We start from the raw sequence: 19,960 nt of genomic DNA, 5'->3' as shown, positions 1-19,960 counted from the left end.
AATTCATATCGAAAATACCCTCAAGCTACAATCCATGTCCCTGATTTCTCCAGAGGCCACGGGAGCAACATGGACCTGGGTAAAGAACAGCTGGGTTTGCTTGTAGAGAAAGCAAAATCCCACCATTGCTATCCATCCTTCCAGTCTGCTTTGCCTTCAGACTCAGTTTTCCAAACTCCCCTTCCCCCAGCATTCCATACCTGCGTCTTGGTTTCACCCTTTATTTCAGCAGAGGGAGGCAGGGTGAGGAGAGAGAAAGGCCAGAGTAAAGGATGGGCCGAGAAAGCAGAGCTCAGGCCGTGTGTTCCAGAGACAGACAGACACATATGCAGCCACATACGGGCCCCCACTCAGACAAAATAAGCACTTGGACTTGGAGCGAGAGGCATACAAACACACACTCTCCCACACAAGCGTTCCCACATTCAGGCAGACAGACGCACACCGTCACACAGTCTCCTCTCTCTGTGACAGGGACAGCTGCCTGGGCTGTTTTGGAGCTAGCCATTACCCTTCCCCCTCCCTTTCCTGGCCCCTCTGAACCTCAGCTCTCAGTCTCAGAAACTAAGGACTCTGTGGGGGAGGAGGAGGCCGAAGGGGCCAGGGGAGCGGACTACACTCGGCGGCGGCTTCTGAGGGTGGAGGTGCTGTTTAGCTGGGAGGAGAGAAGGCTGGGGAAAGCTGGAGGGAGAGGACAAGAGGACAAGAGGACAGGGGCAGCAGAAGGGACAGCGACTGTCCAGGCCTCTCTTAGGGAGCCACGGATCTGGCTATAATTTAGTTAAAGATCGAGATATGCTAGCTGTTAACAACCAGTATATCTGAAAAATAAAGTGAGAAGGAAGAAAACTGAAGAAAATAAAAGGAAAGAAAAGAATGACAGGTAATAATCCATGCTAAGAAAAAATAGATAACGCAGAGTACAAGTAGCCAATCATTTTGATTGTTCAATTGATTAATGTTATTTTTCAGCTAAATTATAAATGTGAACTATACACTTCACCTTCAGGAGGGAGTTATACGTAGCGTTCTGTATAGGTTCTATTGTAAGATGATCATTCACAGTTTGTGAAAAAAGCATTCTGTAGCATGCAGCATCCATTTCAATTTTGCATTGAAGTGCTAAGTGTTTAGCATTTGTACAATAAATTAGTGTTTGTTATCAGAAAAGAAAGAAATTTAGTTTAGAATTAAAAGTTTTAGGTTCGTGTCCTAACTCCCCAATTTACTAGATGCGTGTACTTGGCAAATTAATTTACCTCTTTGGCTATGTTTCTTCATTTTTCAAAAGAAGATTATAATCCCTTCTCAATTTACAGTCAGTATTGTTTTAACATAAAATAAAACATAACATGTAAAAATGGGTAGGGGTAAAATGCTATTCAAGTATTATTTTTCTCCTTCATTTACAGATGTCTGTTTAGCATCTTTTCTGAGCTGGGCATTGAGCAAGGCACTAAAGACACAGTGGTAAACAAGATTTCACCTGTTTTTTGTCCTTACTAGAATAGCTCACCTCCTGAGACCTTATATCTCCCAGTAACAAATTACTCTGGTGAATAAAAGGGGAGTATACTATATTTTAGGGAGGCATGCTAATGTACTTTGTCCTGAACATAAAGGAGAATGCTTTATGTAATTAAGGTAATAACAAAATGCAGAACAACCCAAGTTTGTAGTTACTTTGGGGACCAGGCACTGGCAAAGGAAATCTTCTGGCTCGTGACTAGATTAGTAAAAAGAGAGATGATGAGGTTGAGAAGGCTCTGACTGAAACTGAAGAGAAAAAGCAACAACACTAAAGCCAGGCAAGCAATAGAGAGATACAGGGTGGGAGCACTGTCCTCTCAGACTTTTGTCCTGGTGGGCTGGTCAGGCAGAGGCTGGGGGCGCCAAGCTGTTATTTGAGATGGAGACAGGCTGGCTGAGGATTAAGCTCCCCCCAAACTGCTGGAGGTCAGGAAGCTGGGGAGTTGGGCCCGAGGCCAGTGACTTTGCCTTACTCAGTAGGGCTGGGTCTGAAAGCTACAGGGCTGGTTGAAGCTGGTAGGAATACACCAAAGAGAGTCAAGAGATAACAGAGCTGCTCAGTCCCGCTCTGGCAGAGGCTGCCTGTGTCATTCTCAGCCTTCTTGACTACTCTGCCAGGGTTGCAAGGCCAGGCCCCAGGGGGTCAGGGATCAGGGGGCAATCCCAGCTCTAGGAAAGTGTTCTCTGACTGAAATACAGGCTAGAATTCCAGAAAGCTGTCATGGATTATGGTAACAATAAAATATCTAAGATATATTCAGGTGAGAAGAGACTGTTAAAGGGCAGACAAATTGCAGTAGGGAGATAATATTCCCAAGGAACATAAAAAATAGTCAAGGTGGCAATTACCATGTGGGCCCATTCTTGTCCTAAAGCCACCACAAGAAAGCCCTCAAGTAGTTGCAGTAATAATGACCCCAGCAGGAGGTACACCTGGAACTGAAGTGGAAAACACCCTTCTACCTGCATATACGAAATATGCAAGGAGGAGGATAAGAGAGGATGGGATTTTGATATTGATGGTGGTGGCACAGCTCAGCAAGCAGCAAGGTGGGGAACAGGGCCCTAAACTAACAGTCATCCACTAAACCTGAAAATGAAGTGGGCCTTAAGTGCACATGGCCTCATGTTCATTAGGGTGTATAACACTCAAACTGTCTGGTCTGCTGAGTGGCATTGAGCAAATGGGAACAAATGGAGACAGCTGTAGACAAGGCTCACATCCCCCAGAGGAAGTCTTCAGACTCATATGAAGGCAGCAATGATTTGATGCACTTAATTTATCATGGGGTAAATAAGGGATAAGAGAAACGGACCCCCAAATGCTTACCTCCCTTTCTTTTCTATGGAAAGCTAAGGTGCTAAGGCAGAATAAGACACAAACCCTAACTTCTAGGAAGTGCAGTTTAGGGAAGCAACCAGAATGCAGATTAGAAGAATGGGCTGCATGGGCCTGAATCTCAGACTGTGGGAGACCAGAGAGCTGGAAGTCCATGAGACGTGATGTCAAGTTTTGGGGCTCAGAGTATATAGCTGGGATGAAGCTGGAATTGGGGAAGCAGAGAAGGCTCAGAGTCTTCTAAATAATAGGGTCCTGGTAGGAATGAGGTGGTAGGTTCAAAGGGCAACAGGGAAGCTAGCCTGAGGAGGGTCTTTATGTGAGCAATGAGAGATCATCAGAGAAAAACAAGTCAGGCTGATGGGGCACAGGCTGGTGGAACAGGTTTGACATAACCTGGGCTACCCTTTTTGAGGGGGGAAAACCATCCTAAGACCAATAAGAGACAATGTCACCTTGGAAAATTAGGGGTGCAACCTGAAATAGCTGCTACCCAAGATGTAATTTCTTTGAGCTCTCCAGCTTTATGTTAAAAATAGAGGCAAATTTTGCATTGTATTTTATTCACTTAAGTGATGTCTATTTTCATAGAAAAATAAAGTTTCTTTCCAAACATCCAAGTGACATCACCACACCGGGAAGAGAGCATGCTCAACCGGAAACCCCCGTGCTCCTCCCTTTCCCACCTTGCCCTCCCCTGCCCCACCCATCTATTGAGAAGCACAGCTCCCAACAGTAGGAGTCATAGGGGCTTGTAGGTATGGGGATAACATAAAAGCATTTTGGGGAACCTTTATTTGGCAGTGGTAAGCAGAATGGGTTGGGCAGGGGAGAGGAAAGAGGAAACTTATTAACTGTGAGGTATAAAAGAAGCCCCAGGTAGAACAATAGAAAAGGAGCCGAGAGAGAATTTTGACAGCAGCTCTTTATCTTCTTTTTTTCTCTCTCCATCACTCTTATTTTGGGTTCCTATCAATGACCATGGACTAGACACTCCAGAAAATCTCAAAGCGCAGGACCTAATGGATTCTTCAGGTTAACTGTTCTCTTCTTTCCTCACTCTCTAAAGAGTGACTGGAAAATACAAGATTTGTATGGTTCCATTCTCTCACACCCACTCTCCAGCCTGTTTGCCCTGTCCTCCCTTCCTGGATGTGGGTTCTGGGCCCATATTTACATCCTTGAGGAGGAGGCAGGCAGGGATCTGATCAGGATATTTGGCCTGATTGATGGGCTACACATTTGGGAAATTCCCTAGAAATCTTCTCAGAGAGGAGCAGGAGTAAAGACTGGCTTCTGAAGCCTGGGATAGGGTGTCAATCAGTCATTGAGAAGTTTTCTGTGGCTGAATCAGGGATGCTATCTGGCTGATCAAAGATTTGAAACTCCTTCCGAATTAAGACTCTGTGTAGGGGCCTCCCTGGTGGCACAAGCAGTTAAAGTGCGGCACTATGCAGCTGACAGCCACTGCAGCACAAGTTCAATTACAGCCAGGGAGGTGACAAAATGCCGTGACCCCTCCTGTCTCATTGGCACTCCCCTCAGCAGTGTATTTTTTAATTTTTTTAAAAGATTTATTTATTTATTCATATGGAACTGGGGTACAGGCCAGAGATGTGGAGGGTGAGAGGATTCACCAGAGACAGAGCGGGAGCAGAACAGGCAGATCGATGAAGTACACTGCTGAGGGGAGCAGCGGGTGGGTGAGGGGAGGTCTGCCACGCCATGTGGTCACCTCCGGGGCAGGCTGGGATGGAGCTCATGCGGAAGTGGCTTTAGCTTCTCAGTGCAGTGCTTTAACCCGCTGCGCCACCAGGGAGGGCCTCAGCAGTGTATTTTAGTCAAGCTGTCTGTTCTGTTCCCCACTCTCTGGTGAATCCTCTCACCCTGCCCCCACACCCCGGCCTGTACTGCAGTTATTATAAGCATGAATAAACAAATATATATTTTTTAAAAGACTGTGTACAGGGGACTTACAGTTTGGGCATAATAATTGTGATAATATTTCTTACTTCTGTGGTGCTTCTTCCTTTGCAAAAGGCTTTCATAAATATGAGTAAACTCTTATAAATCCTTGAGTGGCAGGAATGAGCAGCCCATTCAAGGTTACACAGATTGAAGAGTTTCAAATCCAGCTCCTTCTATTCCTCGCCCCCTCCACCCCTGTCAGTGATTCTGACAGCACTGATCCTCTGAAGCCCTGAAGGATTCCATTTCTACTTCCTGCCCCTACCACCTCTCTGGAAATGAGTTCTGGAAGTTTGCTGCCCACAGTGTGCCAAGGTGTATTTTCCTATTTATCCTAAGTTTGCATTGCCCCAGTTCTAAGAGGCCCCATCATCTCCGGTTTCAGGGTTGAGAAGCAATGAAATCTTCTGTTTTCCTAGCTTTTCATTATTTTATGGGTTTCCATCATATGTCACCTTCCACAGGCCTCAACTTTGAAATTTGCTATTCCAGCCACTCTCTGACACTTCTCTAGGCCCCTGACATTCAAAGAGCCAGTGACTAGGTATAGATTCAGCCCTATGGTTTTATATAAGGGGAAAAGGGTCTGTCTTTTGTTTCCAGTCATCTTCATTATAATGTTCCTTTTACCTTTTTCGAGAAAGCAGAACTGTGGGCTAAGGTCTTCAGGGAATTATCTGTAATGCCTTCTCTATTCCTTTCTTCATTTATTAACTTTTCATTTCATCCACAATTTCAGATTTTCAGAGATAATGGAAACATAAGCCCCTGAAAAGGGTACATAATGTGGAGGGGATAACTTGGAGTGTTATTCTGTATTTACCAAAAGGGGAAAAGGGACAAAAAGGTTGAGGAACAATATCCTAGCTGAGGATAACCAAACTTTAAATTCAAGGTCTCGAGAGGGGAAATAGGGAATGGTATTATATATCACTAATGGGTGGAGGATGAGAAATGTCGAGACCTACTTGTTCAGATCACTCATTCTAAGCACATCATCTTACACTTATCCCCATGAAAACTTAGTCTCTAGCAAGGTTGTTCTGTTCACTTACACAGATTCTCTACTTTGTTCCTTCAGTTTAACTGGGTCCCCAAAGAGTTAGTGGGTGGTTATTGAGTGAATCCAGAGAAATCAGGGCCCTCCCCCAACTACAGGGAAAGCAAATGGGGTGGTTGGTTAGAGCTGACACAACCTTTCCAACCAGACTTGATGAATCATAGTGGCCCTATGTTGGACCCTAGAATCTGGATCCTGTGTGTCTCTCCTTCCTACTGCTTAAACACCAGGGAGGTATAGGGATTGGTGGAGGTGAGGAAGCAAACAAGGAAACAAGACCATGGGGTTTGCTAAAGGGGCTGCAGTTTTCTCTTCAGGCCTGGCCTCTTACCCCTCCTCTCCTCCTCCAGGGAAGCATTCTTTCTCCTGCTGACACTCAACCCAGGAGTCAGGAGCTGTATGACCACCTCTATCAGAGTGAGGAGTTGACTCTAAGTTTGTGAAGGAACTGGGGCCATCAGGGGCTTCTGCTCGGCTCCTCCTTAGCCTACCATTGCCTTTCCAGGCCTTGATTTCCACTAATGATCAGATCATTGACTTTCTTGCTCTTATTCTGGAAGTCTCTATGATGCTGAGGTCTAGCCTGGATTGGAGAGAGAATATCTGCTATTGCTACCCACCCCAAGTCCATTTTACAAACTTTACTCTTGCTCCCTGCTTCTGCCTCCACAGCCCTTAGGAGTAGAAGCAAGTTTACGAAGTGTGAGCTGTGTTTCTAAGGATCCACTACAGCAAAGCCCACCGGGCGCGCAACAGCTGGGCAGGCGCTGCCGGGTAGATGGACATGCCACTCAGCCAGGGACATTCTGTTCGCTGCTGCCTGACAGCGCCTGAGAGACCCACCTCTCTGCCCCGGACATTCTGTCCGCCCTGAGCCCGGTGAGCTGCGGACATTCCATTTGATTCCGAGGCGGCTCCAGACTTGGGACCCATCCGGACCAGACATCCCAAGCCAGACATGTCAGACCCTCCGCCTGGTCACTCCGGCTGCTTAGCCTGGAAGCTGCCGCCAGCTCAGCGGTCATCAGCGTCTGGGTTCTGACAACTCAGCTCACATCCCAACTGAGAAGCAACTGGGAAAGGAACTAGATGTACCACTGCTCCTAGCTTCTGGAGTCTGAGAACCAGCCGAGGGGCGTCGGGTGCCCCAACTTTCCCCATGCTGGGGCGGCCCCCTTGAGCCTTCCCAGCTATCCAGGGACTCGGCAGCACCTTTTACTCTGGCTGCCTGTCCCGATTCCCGGATACCAGGGCGCTTTCTGGTCTTGGTTCCCTGATTCTCTACTCCTACTTCACGGAGACCTTGTCCAGCTTTCCTGTTTTGGCCTCCCTCCAGGTCCCCCGAGTGGCCCCTTCTCAGTCTCTCGGGTCCTGAAGCTAAGTTTCCCTTTTCTCAAGTCCTGGCTCCGGGTGTGTAGTCCGCCCTTCCAGTCTCTACAGGTTCCCTAAATACTGTTCCACATTTCAGCCGCCCCAGACTACGTTTTAGGGTTCACGAAGTCCGACGACATCCCCTCAACCCCTTAATCCCCTGCCCCCCGCATAGTCAAGCACTCACAGTGAGTCCCGCAGTAGGCAAACTCCCCGTAGCGGCGACAGCGGCCACAGTCTGGAGGGCAGACAGGGGCCAGGGGCCGGGCACCCGGCCGGCGGGGGTGGGGGCCGCCCCCCTGCGCCGGGACGCCGCTCCGCTCGGGCGCTCCCGGACTCGCAGAGGGAGTGAATGAGGCTCGCTGCCGTCTGCCACCCCCCGCCGGCGCCCATTCACTTTATGGCAGCCCAGGGCGCCCCCAGCCCGCAGCTGCAAGCCTGGCGCGTCGGGGCCCGCCCCCTTCCAGCTGCGCTGCCTGGGCTCCACCCTTTCCAGCTGTGAATCTTCAGGCCCCGCCTTCAGAGGAGGGGTCCAGCAGCCAAGAAACCCTCCCCTTGGCCAATCGGAGACTTACCTCAGCAACCGGGCCACACCCCTCCCACGTGGCTGGAACCGCGCTCCAGCAAGATCATTTTAGGAGAGCTAAGCCGGCGAGAATAGAATGGGCCTGGTGACCCGCAGATCCCGGACCCGCCTGTGGCGACGTAGGACCAGGAGTCACCTGCGTCCGTAGAGGACTTCTAGGGGGTCAGGTGGAAGTGTGCATGGCCAGAAGAGGCCTTTGAGTCTCAGAACTCAGATTTTGTTGCCGCTCAAGTTTTGCCGAATTCTCCACCTGTCGCTGTCTTTACACATCGCCTCTGTTCCAATTCTCCCGTCTTTCCATTCTTCTTTCTCTTCTGCCTCTTTGTTTCAGCTGTTTGTCCCTCTCCTCTGTCTTCTGTCACTTTGAAAGACTTTTTTTCTCTCTACTCTTTTTCCCTTATATCAATCTTTTCTAAGCCATTGTTCATTCCCTCCTCACTTTCCTCTCTCCACCAAGGAAAGTGGTTTTGTGGAGAAAGGACACAAACCAAAGTAGCAGCCTAAGCACTTTATTGCACTGCATCATCACCAGGTGATCTTGGATAAGTAACCTAAAGCCCTACTACCTCCATCCCGCAAACTAACGGAGGCTCTCACTGGATCTCAGAACTTGGAGCAGAGGCTTGAGCAGTTCACCTGTCAATCTGTATTCTTGGCTTGTCCATGCTATGCCCTCCCAACATTTACAAAACTAGCTTTTCCTTGGTGATATCAGGTTCAGTTCTGCAGACAAGGTGTGGCCTTGGTGCTTGCTATTAGAAATTTGGAATGGACAAGTTAGATTTCTCAGAAACATGTGGACCTCTTAGGGGTTTGGGAGCCTTTAAGATCCCTAAGCCCTATCATACAATATGCTCCTAAGGTAAATTTAACCAGTCATTTCTCTGCTCAAAGCCCTCTTGATTGCCCTCAAGATAAAGGTCAATCTCCATTGCCTGGCATACAAGACTTTCAGGAATTGACCCTATTTTAATCTCCAAATACTGGTTCTTGAACACTTCTGGCTATTCTTCTGACAGTGACATATTTCCAACCAGTCTTCTTCTTGCTAACTCTTATTCATCTTCCTGAGCTCCATACAAGTCTCATATTCTTTGGGAAGCCTTTTCTGATTAATTAAATGTCTAGTTTCTTGCTCCCACAACCCCCTATGCATACTCTTTATTACCTCACCACCACATTGAAGAGATCAATATGCTGTCTATAATGCAAAAATTTAGGAGGGCAAGGACCATGTCTTCCTCATATTTCTACAACTAGGCATAAGTAAACACTCAGTACTAAAATTTAAGAGGGGGATGTTCTGCTTGGTAAGATGATGGAAGTCAGGAGGGGTTAGGGAGGATCTCTTTTCCTTATCTCTAACACAAAAGCCCATTCATGTTTTTAGGTTGATTAATTTCTGAAGGTATGTAGAAATAGAGATGGGGAGAAATGGGGCGTTTTGGTCCACTTAGAGGATTTCCATTTGGCTATCAGGACCTCTCAATATGAGACAGGACTAGGAGACCAAATCCCAGTTTTCAAAGGTGAAAAATGTGGAAAGAAGTGCTATGAATCAAGACCCTTAGCTAGACCTAAAAACTAGGAGTCCAATATGCAGATTCATAGAACTGTTGAGCAGTTCTTCAGGTCTGGTGTCATATGTATTCTTCAAATCAGAGGACACGAGCATGTGAATAGTCTTTGGATATCTAGTTCTGATGCCATGTTTCTATGGAGTTAGCTATGGGACATCTCTGGTTATCTGTAAGTGGAAGGAAATGGGGAGAGAGTTGGTATCTTTTTTTTCACTACCTGCCAGCAATCTCTCCAGATCTTTAAAGACACTTGGTATGTACTCCTGTAGACAGACTGAGAATTCCACCATTCAATCGGCAAGGAGAAAAATTATTTTCCTGTCCCCATCTTACACACTCACTTCTAGGAAATTCTAACTATCCTAGCAACCTCTATAGTCTCCTGAAATAGGAGAAGCAACTGGGGGGAGAGTGAAAACTGGGATGGGCATCTAGCCCTCAATCATCCTATCATTTATAAAGCAAATAGGAAAGTCTTCAATTCTCTGTCACTGGTGATGTAGGCTAAGCCCTATGGTAATTTTTTTTTTTTCCAGGTAGATATAAAGTGTCCAAGGTTTAATCTGAGGGGGCTGAGCTGGGACTCACAATTTGATAGAATAAGGTATAAGAGGTAGGGAGGGGCCTTGAAAAAGCAAGCTGGACTGGGTGTGAGGACTTATGGGTTTGCCTTTTTGTCCTGCCATTAGCTACCTATATGAATGTGGAACCATCCTTCCACTCTGGCACTCGTTTCCTACTCTGTAAAGTGAAGAGACCTGAGGTACATTTCTCATTTTCTCTTTCTGTATGATAGGCATGGGGCACAAGATGCAGGAACAGTCAGGATAGGACTAATGGGATAGACCCAACTATGAGAAGCCAAATTGAGCAGACAGATGGGAGTGAGGGCAGGAGAGTTTAACTAGATTGTGGGACTAGTCCTAAAATGGAGGGCGCTCAGAATAGCCTGGAAAGAAATGATCGCTCAGGAGACTTTGCTAGGGTATGGAAAGGGTGGTGTGCGCGCGGAAGCAGCGTCGCCCGCTTAACTCTCAAAAGGGACCCCGCCCCCTTCCCAGCAAATCATAGCTTTCCTCCCCATAATGCCCAGAAGCCACTGCCAAGTTTGTGCACTGCAACCTAACTCTATTAAACTCCACCTCTCCGACCGCCCAGTATCATTTCTCGTTTTTAATTGGCTTTTAAAACTGTCACTCAGAGAGTCATTTCACCCGTTGGTTGTCCCCTACCTACCCTTTTCTTTTCCTGATAATCTCTCCCACTTCGGTACTACCCGCCTCCCAAAGCCAGTTTCTCTCTTTGATTGGGTAGCTGGAATGCCACTTTCACGCTACAAAGTTCTGATTGGCTGTACGCGGCGGGGCTCGCGCAGTTACCAGGCAGCGGGCTAGACTGAGTCGAGTTACCACGTCAGTGAGCTGACAGGGAAGGTAGCCGGCTCCACCGCCCGTTCCGGCCCACTGTTGCTGGCCGACTGAGTGGTCCCTGGCTTCGGCTTTAGCTTCCAGGAAACGAGCTCCTTCCCTGCTCCCACCAGCCACGAGAGCCGGAAGGGCCACTCGGAGTCAGCTTCGGGACTCGGGCTGACATGAATTGTGGCTGCTGGTCCTGGGACTAGGCCCCGCCATTTTGGATCCGCTGACAGGTCAGCGAAGTCTCTTCTTAGAGTTCCAGTGTCGTGAAGGCCGCCCTGAATGAGGGGAGGAGGGCTTGTAAATTGGACGAGCCGGGGTGGGGTAAGGACTCAGGGACCGGAATATGACAAGGGAGAGATTGCCGTGGCGGGACGAATGGGGTGGGGGGAATCTGGGAGGCGTGCAGGGTGCAAAGGTCAGGCCCCTGGCGCAGAAGGGGTGACTTCAATTCTGATTTATGATCCTACTCGGTGCCGGAATCCTTCTTGTATTCCCTGGTTTAACCTGGCCTTCACCTCCTCTCTTTGCAGCTTTTTGTATTCGAAAAAGCACTGTTTTCAAAAGCTGAAAGCAAACCTAAAGAGCATTATATTTATTTTTTCAGGTTTGCTTTTTAGACCTGAGATATGAGAGTCTCAGCAGAAGCGTCCGCTTCTGTGTGACAGCTGAATCATTAATACTGGATTTTGAGCTATTGCAGCCTAGACTCAAGTAGCGAGAAGAGGTGTGGAAAGACGGAGGCCAGCAGTGGAGGAGTCCGGGTTATGAGAAAGTTTTCCTCTTACGGGGCAGTTGGCTGAGGGTCTGGGTCTGTAGGTTAACCCTGGACTTATCTTTGAGCCCATTTCTTCTTTTACATGATCTTACAGATATTCCTTGTTTGTTTGTTACTGGTGCGTGTTTTTAGTTGACGTTTCTTACCCAGATCTTCTCTTCACCTGGTCTAAGGAAATGAGGTCCAATCATAAGGAAACCACTCTATTATGATATGTTTAGCCAGAAACAGAGAGGAATTTGAATACTGGTGAGATTTGGTACTATTGGCCTATTGTTTTTAGTAGATAAAGTCATAAGAGATGTTTATCCAATTAAAAAGTGGTAGGGTCATGGTAGCAGAATACATGATGGGACATAACTCCCAAGAGTATAGCTTATGTCACTGTCAATGACCTTTGATAAACTGCTGTACTGCAAACTATAAAAGTCCCCTGAGGGTAAAAAGTGGCCTTACAGATGGGGAATAGTGAATATAGCATTTTTAATGCACAATATAGAAATTTGTATATCTTTAAGTTCAGATACACAAAGCACTCCTCTGGGCCTGGTGGAGAATACAAATGGATATATCTATTTGGTGACTGTTTTACTCAGTTTTTGCACAACTTCAAAGCAGTGGCATGTATGCCTAGGGGCCTAGCTAGGTCTTGTAGTAGGGATAAAGCAGTGTTACCCTAATGCCTTTTAACTAATGGTGGGCACTAAAAACATTTTAATCTGTGCCTAGGATTAGTTTTAGTATGTGATTCTGACTTGCGGCCTGGCAGTCAGGACTTTTGCATGGTTAAGTAGTAACAAGGAGGATCAAAACTTCATGTTAGAAGGGAAAACGAGGGTCAAGAGTAGCCAACTTTCTTTCTTTCTTTTTTAAAGATTTATTTGTGCATATTCAGGCCAGAAGTGCAGGGTGGTGAGAGGATTCACCAGAGACAGAGTGGGAAGCTGAACAGACAGACTGATGAGGTACATTGCTGAGGGGAGCAGCAGGCAAGGCAGGAGGGGTCTTCTGTGCCATGTGGGTCAGCTCCCTGGCGGATTGAACTCGTGCTGAAATAACTGCAGCTAGTGGCTAGCTTCTTGGTGCTGTGCTTTGAGTTGTGCCACCAGAAAGGGCCAAGAGTAGCTAACTTTCTTCCTACATAATGCCCTGGGTTTTTCTAAAATTGTGTGTTGATGGGAGACAGCATTTATTTATTTATTTTTTTAAATTTAAAATAAATGGGATAAGGACCCCTTTCTTAAGTATCTAAAAATAAATAAATAAGAAATAAGTGGGGTGGAAATGGTGCAGGAAAAATTTGCATTTTAACTTGGCTGATCTAAGTTGCCATATTTCCCAAAAGGCACCTTAAAGGTGGCTGATATGACATAGCCCAAGAAGTATCCAGGATTCATGGGCTGGCCATACTCATCAGGATTGATATGCTTTGCATAATAGGCCACGTAGTCCTGTGTAACTACTGTGACCAGTTCAACATCGTTTCAATTGGTCCTGGAGGTGATTTAGGCATCAAAGATTTTGCCTTTCTTTACTTTTCTGGATAGAAATAATTCTTTACCTCTAACTCCTACTCCACATCAGAAAAATAATTCTTCCTTACAAGACTTGTGTTTGAACTTCTTTTCAAAGGTGGCCATACACAGACATTGTGTTCTGATCTGGAAGGTGGTACTCACTCGTGGCACAGTGGGAACTCAGGTTGTAGGCATACCTCTTCATGACTAGCTGGGAAACAATCCCTGTAGAGATTTGCAGTTCTCAGAGTTCCACTGCTATATCTGTGTTCCAGAAATCAAGATGACTACCATTTTGAAATAATAACTTCATTAAAAGGACAGGCTAGTATAAGTTAGGAAAAAGACACAGCTCCTGCTTTTGAGGAAATACACTGCATTTATACAATACTCACTGTAAGGATCATCTTTGCCATTTAAGTCATTTCTTTTAACAGAGCACAATCTGTCCATTAGTTTAGTAGTTCATTGTGATGGAGTTGAGTGGAAGGAGGTTTTCACCCTTAGGCTTCAAGAGCTGTGAAAATGTAATTGGCAGCTGTTTAGCTTTTATTGTTTCTCATTTTCTTTATATTCAGTGTTATACAACATACAATAGCATTTGTTTAATTAAATGAAAATATCATAGTGTAGTAATTTAGAACCTTGGTTATGGTGGAAGTGATCATAGAAGTAATGATGTTGTTGTGAGAGACTACAAGCTCAAATGCCTGAGTGTCATCAGATGATGTAACTAAGTGAAGTGAGCCAGGTGGAATGTGGGCATATGATCAATTTTCTGATTTTTCTAGAGAAGCTGCAAATTGAGACCATTATGTTTTTAACTTGTTAGCGGCTAGTTAAAAGCAACAATAATCTTTTTTTTTTTTAAAGATTTATTTTATTTGTACATACAGAATTGGGGTACAGGCCAGAGGCTCAGGGGCGGTGAGAGGCTTCACCAGAGACAGAGCAGGGAGCAGAACAGGCAGATCTACGAAGTACACTGCTGAGGGGAGCAGCGGGCGGGTCAGGAGAGGTCTGCCATGCCATGTGGTCACCTCCGGGGCAGGCGTGAATCGAACTCATGCAAAGTGGCTTTAGTTTCTTAGTGCTGTGCTTTAACCCGCTGCGCCACCAGGGAGGGCCAGCAACAATAATCTTTTGTAGGCAGAACAAAATTTGTGGACTAGATTATTTCTGATTATAGTGAATTGTAACCCCTCATTTATAATATGAATAGGTCTTATGAAACAATCACTATGGTTTTCTTTTTTTTTAAGATTTATTTACTTATGTATACAAGAACTGGGATATACTCCAGGTGCAGGGGGTGATGAGAGAATTCACCAGAGACATTGGGGAGCAGAACAGGTAGATTGAGTGAAGTACACTGCTGAGGGGAGCAGGGGACAGGTCAGGAGAGGTCTGCCACGTCATGTGGGTCACCTCCCAGGCTGGGAATTGAACTTGAGTTTCAGTGGGTGTGGACAGCTTCATAGTGTTGTGCTTTAACCCATTGCGTCACTAGGGAGGGCCCAATCACTGTGGTTTTCTATGTATAATCAAGCAGGCTAACTTTTTATCTTTGTCCAACTCTACCAATTACTAGGGTGCCCTGAGTGGTCATAAGTTGAGAAAGAGAGAAACCTTGTTTTATTTTTTCAAGTTGGCAGAAAGTACATCTCTGGATAGTTTTGGACAGAATCTCAGTGGCTCACCTTGCATCTAGTTATTGGGATAGATTCAGAATCTCCATGGAGAGAGGAGGTGACAGAATTGAGGAATCCTGGTCACCTGACTATTGAGTTTGGGAGGATTTTTCAGTTATGCCCTGTCAGGCACTAGCTTTTTTCCTGGTTTGACATTCTCTTAACCTCTACCCTTTGAGCCCAGTAAGTTGTTCACTAGTTCAGTAATTCTCGATTACTCTCAATAAAGCACAGAACTGTGTTTTTTTGGTCAGCTCTGGTAACCTCATAAGCTATACATTTTTAGTGTTTCTTAGGGATGTTCAAGAGATTCAGTGAAGGTAAATCTTGGCAAGATCAATTGAGGGTCATTCAGCCCCCTCGGTACCAGACACCAAAGCACCATGAAAAACAAACAAAACTTGAAAATCCTGAGTTTTTGCCTGTGGAGAATCTAATTTTTAAAAATTATTATTAAAGGTTTATTTATTACAAGAACTGGGGTACAGGCCAGAGGTGTGTATGTGGGAGTGAGAGGATTCACCACAGAGTGGTGGGTAGAACAGGCGCATCTATTGAAATACTCTTCTGAGGGGAGCAGTGGACAGCACAAGAGAGGTCTGCCACGCCATGTGGGTCAGCTCCCTGGCCAGAGATTGAACTCATGCTGCAGTGGCTGTGGCTTTAACCTGTTGCACCACCAGGGAGGGCCCAAGAATCTAATTTCTAATTGGATAAGGACAGGTTTTAAAAGTAGTTAAGAAAAATAACTTGAACAATGATGATTAATAACAACTATTTAAAACCAAAGAAAATAAGATACATACACATATATAAATTGATCCTGTAAAGGATAATATATTTCACAGATGAAATATGAACATGCAAATAGCTTATGAGAAGACTTCTGGAAAGATAGATGTGAAAATGGAAGCATTGTGATTTGACTGGTGGGTAAATGTGGGTTCATTTGTTTTAAAGAATGGCCTGTATAGAAGGTTTGTAGCTTTTAGCGGAGAAATAGATATGGGGTACAGAAAGAGGTTTACCTGCCTGGGCTAGAGTCCTGTTCTTCTATGAAGTCATTGTTCTCCCAAGAGGAGGAAGTGAGCAGCACCAGTATTGAAGTGTCTATTTTGATGTTAGTTCATTCATTTCTTTATTCAGTAATTATTATTTTTTCTTACTATTGTCAGGCATTGGGAATAAAAGATAAATAAATCATGGTTTCTTCCATAGACTCATGGGAGGGACAGACTAATACAAAATTACAAGAGCTATGCAAAGAGTTACGGGGTAACAGAAAAGGAATATTAACAGTCTTTGAGGCAGTGGATTAGCTAGGGAAGACTTCACAGAGCTGGCATCATAATAGCAGCTAACATTTTTGTTGTTGTTTGCTTGTTTGTTTTAATATCCACCATATCATGCTAGGTGCTTTACAGGCATCTTTTCTAGGCCTCAACACATGGATTGTATAATGGAGAACTGTAAACTGGGGCTCAGAGAGGCAAAAGAAACATGGCTGAGACATATGGATAGTACAGGATTGGAGCTCAAGTCTGTCTTGACTCAGAAGCTTGTTCTTGTAGCCACTGTGGTATTCTAATTTTTTCTTGGGTTTTTGGATGGAGCGAATAAGGGTTTACATGGTGGTAAAAAGTAGGGAAAACGTACTCAAAACAGAAAGGGAGCAGCTTCTACACAGGCAAAGAGGTAGAAAAGATCATGACTTTAAGAAGAAGGAACTTTTAATGGCTTGTTTTCTGCATACACAGAATAGTAAGTATAGTATATAGTGAGGTATCATTTGCCCTCTACCTGGCTTATTTTTTTTTTTAAGGTTTATTTTCATTTATGTATGTACACACGAACTGGGGCGTAGGCCAGAGGTGCAGGCGGCGAGAGGATTCACCAGAGACAGAGTGAGAACAGGCAGACCTACTGAAATACACTGCTGAGGGGAGTAGTGGGTGAGATAGGAGAGATCTGCTGGGCCATGTTGATCAGTTCCCGGTCTGGGGATGGTGTTCTGGCTGCAGTGGTAGTACTGAGACTTAACCCCTTGTGCCACTAGGAAAGCCCTCCTGAGTGGGCTTAAAAAGAACATCATCAAAACTAAGGCCACAAAATGTTAGTCACAACCCTCTCTCCTCCCCCCACCTTCACCCCAATCACTTTAAAATTTTTGTTTCTCTGCTGTATAGTCTTAGTAGTGGAATTGCTGAGATATAATAGGATGTGAAATTCTTCACCTTTACAAGATAATGCCAAATTGTTATCCAACTGAATTGTATTGATACACACATCCTCACTAGCTGTTTGGTCTAAATTTTTACCATCGTAGTGTCAGATTAAAATTTTTGTGCCCTTTTGGTAAAATGTTATCTTATTACAGCCTTACTTTGTAATTGTCTTCATAATTAATAAGGTTAATAATCTCTTCATATATTTACTAGCCATTTACCTTTCCTATTCTGTGAAATGCCTGTTATCATGTCTTTTGCCGACTTGGTGGAGAGTTTATATGTCTATTCTTAGAATTTTTATTTAGTATTATTTATTGTGGATGGCTTTTTTTTTTAATTATTACAAAAGTTTATTTTTACATCATTTCACACATTTTTTTTTCCATCTCGATTTATTGTGGATGGTTTTAACATAGCTTAGTTTGCCTTTTTTTTTAAAAGATTTATATATTTATTTATATAGAACTTGGGTACAGGCCGGAGATGCGGAGGGTAAGAGACAGCGTGGGGAGCAGACCAGGCAGATCTATGAAGTATACTGCTGAGGGGAGCAGTGGGTGGGTCAGGAGAGGTCTGACGCACCATGTGGTTACCTCTGGGGCAGGTGAGGATCGAACTCATGCTGAAGTAGCTTAAGCTTCTCCGTGTTGTGCTTTAACCCGCTGCGCCACCAGGGAGGGCCCTACTTTCTTTCTTTCTTTTTTTTTTAATGACTGCATTTTTAGTTTCCTTTTTTGTTGTTTCCTCCCTATCGTGAGATTATGAAAATATTCTCATAGTTTATCTCCTAAGGAAAGTTTTCAAATTTTATTTTTCATTTGAAATAGATTTTGGTGTTCCTGTAGTAAGGATTCAGTTTATTGTTTCTGTTTCTCCTGCTTTTGTTTAGATCCAAAGGGAATTGCTAGTTGATGCAGTAACTCCTGTTTGGATCCTCCCGGGATGAGTAACTGGAATGCTGAAAAGCACCAGGGATATACTGTAGAACCAGTTTAAACAGTGCTTTCAAATAATATGCATTGCTCAGAAGCTTGGGCCAGTAGCATATCTAACTGGGGTTGTTAGTATATACTTGGTTGTTGTACTCAGGATATTTCTGATATAAGATAAACTTTTCTATCATACTTACATGAGGACCCTGAAGGATTTTATGACCAGACTGTGAGTGCTTCAGAATTGCTCATTTGAAGCTGAATGACAGATCCCTTGGAAGATTCCCAGAGTGGTGAGGCAAATGCTCAGAGTCCTGGAGTGAGATTAGGCATTTTTGAAAATAATTCTCCTTCATTTCTTAGATATTTCTTAAGACAGTGCTCTTTATTTATTTTTTGCTAGATTTTTTCTATCTTAGAAATTTATTATCTTTTGGTGCCTAGTGAATTCTGATCAATTGTTAGGTTGATTACTTTAGTAGGAATCCCAGTTCAAAATTTCTCTCTCCCAGGAAGTCTTCTAAATAGCTTAAAGAGTCTATTAAGTCTGAGCTGGGGCACATAGACACTTTTTTTTTTTTGTAATTTGTAGTACAGTATTGTTTTCAACATAAGTTTTGTTTTTGCTTTTCATTCTTTCGGTTTTTGAAGTAGAAATTAGATGATCTTATTTTATAGTGTGTCCCTCTAGATCCCTCTAGATGCCCCAATATTTTTTTTTTACAATAATAGATATTCTTTATCTGTATATACTGATTAACAGCTGTGTGCTAGAGGCCTTCCATGATGAGCCCCCATTTGCTTTTCTAGCTTACCTACTTTTTTCCCCCCAGAAATAATGTTCTGTCAGTCTGAAAATAGTTATGTTCTAAATTTTCCTGTTGGTAAGAGTTCATTTACTTTTGCCACTCTTAGCTCTTTTTTTTTTTTTTTTAAAGATTTATTTTTTGGCCCTCGCTGGTGTTACAACAGGTTAAAAAGCCAGCACTGCAAGCAGCCGCAGTCGCTTTAGTGAGAGTTAGATCCCCAGCCCCAGAGGTGATGCCACATAACTTGATAGACCTCTTCTGACCCACTGGTTGTTCCCCTCAGCAGTGTACTTTGTCATTTTGCCTGTTCTGCTTCCCACTTTGTGTCTGGTGAATCCTCTCACTGCCACTGCACCTCTGGCTTGTACCCCAGTTCTGTGTGCATAAATAAATAAATCTTTAAGAAAAAAAAGAAAACATTTATTTTTATTTGCTTATGGATAAAAGAACTTGTGTGTAGGTTAGAGGTGCAGGCAGGGGGTGAGAGGATTCACCAGAGACAGAGTGGGGAACAGAACAGGCAGATCTTCTGAAATACACTGCTGAGGGGAGCAGCCAGCTAGTGTGAGTTAGCTCCCTGGCTGGGGATCAGAATGGCTCCAGTGGCTGGCAATAGCTAGATAGCACTGAGACTTTAACCCCTGTGTCACCAGGGAGGCCCATTCTTCTTATAGTTTTGACTGAATACAGTTTATCTTCCAGTTGCCTTCCCAGGGCCTTTTGCCAGAAATAATTTTTTTTACTTCACTGCTGTGACACTCTAGCACACCTGCACTGGAAGTAAATACAATTTATTTATACAAGTATATGTTTAACCCACAGGATTATAAATCTCTTATGGGTAGGTAGAGACAGTTCTGTATCATTCCTTAGCGTTTTGCTTAGTATGTGCAAAGAAATGTTTGTTGTAAATTAACTGATTATTACTCTTAGTCATTTACATATGGATTAATGCAACCACTTCTCAAAAGAGCTTATTTACTTAAATAGGATAGCATAACTACTTCTCAAAAAAAAGCCCACTTTTCTAAAGATCCTATTTATTAAAAATAAAACTGCTGGGGCCCTCCCTGGTGGCGCAGCGGGTTAAAGCACTGCACTGAGAAGCTAAAGCCACTTCCGCATGAGTTCGATTCCCGCCTGCCCGGGAGGTGAC

The 19,960-nt window shown here is 44.4% G+C and overlaps 1 protein-coding gene across 5 annotated transcripts in view; it reads left to right on the top strand.

Moving 5' to 3' along the window:
- Window positions 1–10,803: 10,803 nt before the first annotated feature.
- Window positions 10,804–19,960, top strand: part of GBF1 (golgi brefeldin A resistant guanine nucleotide exchange factor 1) — a 113,395-nt gene continuing 104,238 nt past the window's right edge. For 3 of the 5 annotated variants that reach the window (XM_004680493.1, XM_004680491.1, XM_004680492.1), the window contains exon 1: window positions 10,804–11,082. The gene's annotated coding sequence lies outside the window, so the exon portion shown is untranslated. The remainder of the gene's footprint in view (window positions 11,083–19,960) is intronic. The other 2 variants (XM_012723683.1, XM_012723684.1) reach the window with 1 other exon arrangement.

The sequence above is a fragment of the Condylura cristata genome, unplaced genomic scaffold, assembly GCF_000260355.1.
Source record: "Condylura cristata isolate star-nosed mole 26May11 unplaced genomic scaffold, ConCri1.0 scaffold00011, whole genome shotgun sequence".
Taxonomy (NCBI): domain Eukaryota; kingdom Metazoa; phylum Chordata; class Mammalia; order Eulipotyphla; family Talpidae; genus Condylura; species Condylura cristata.
Note: the sequence above shows the minus strand (reverse complement) of the source record. Positions and strands in the feature narration are given on the sequence as shown.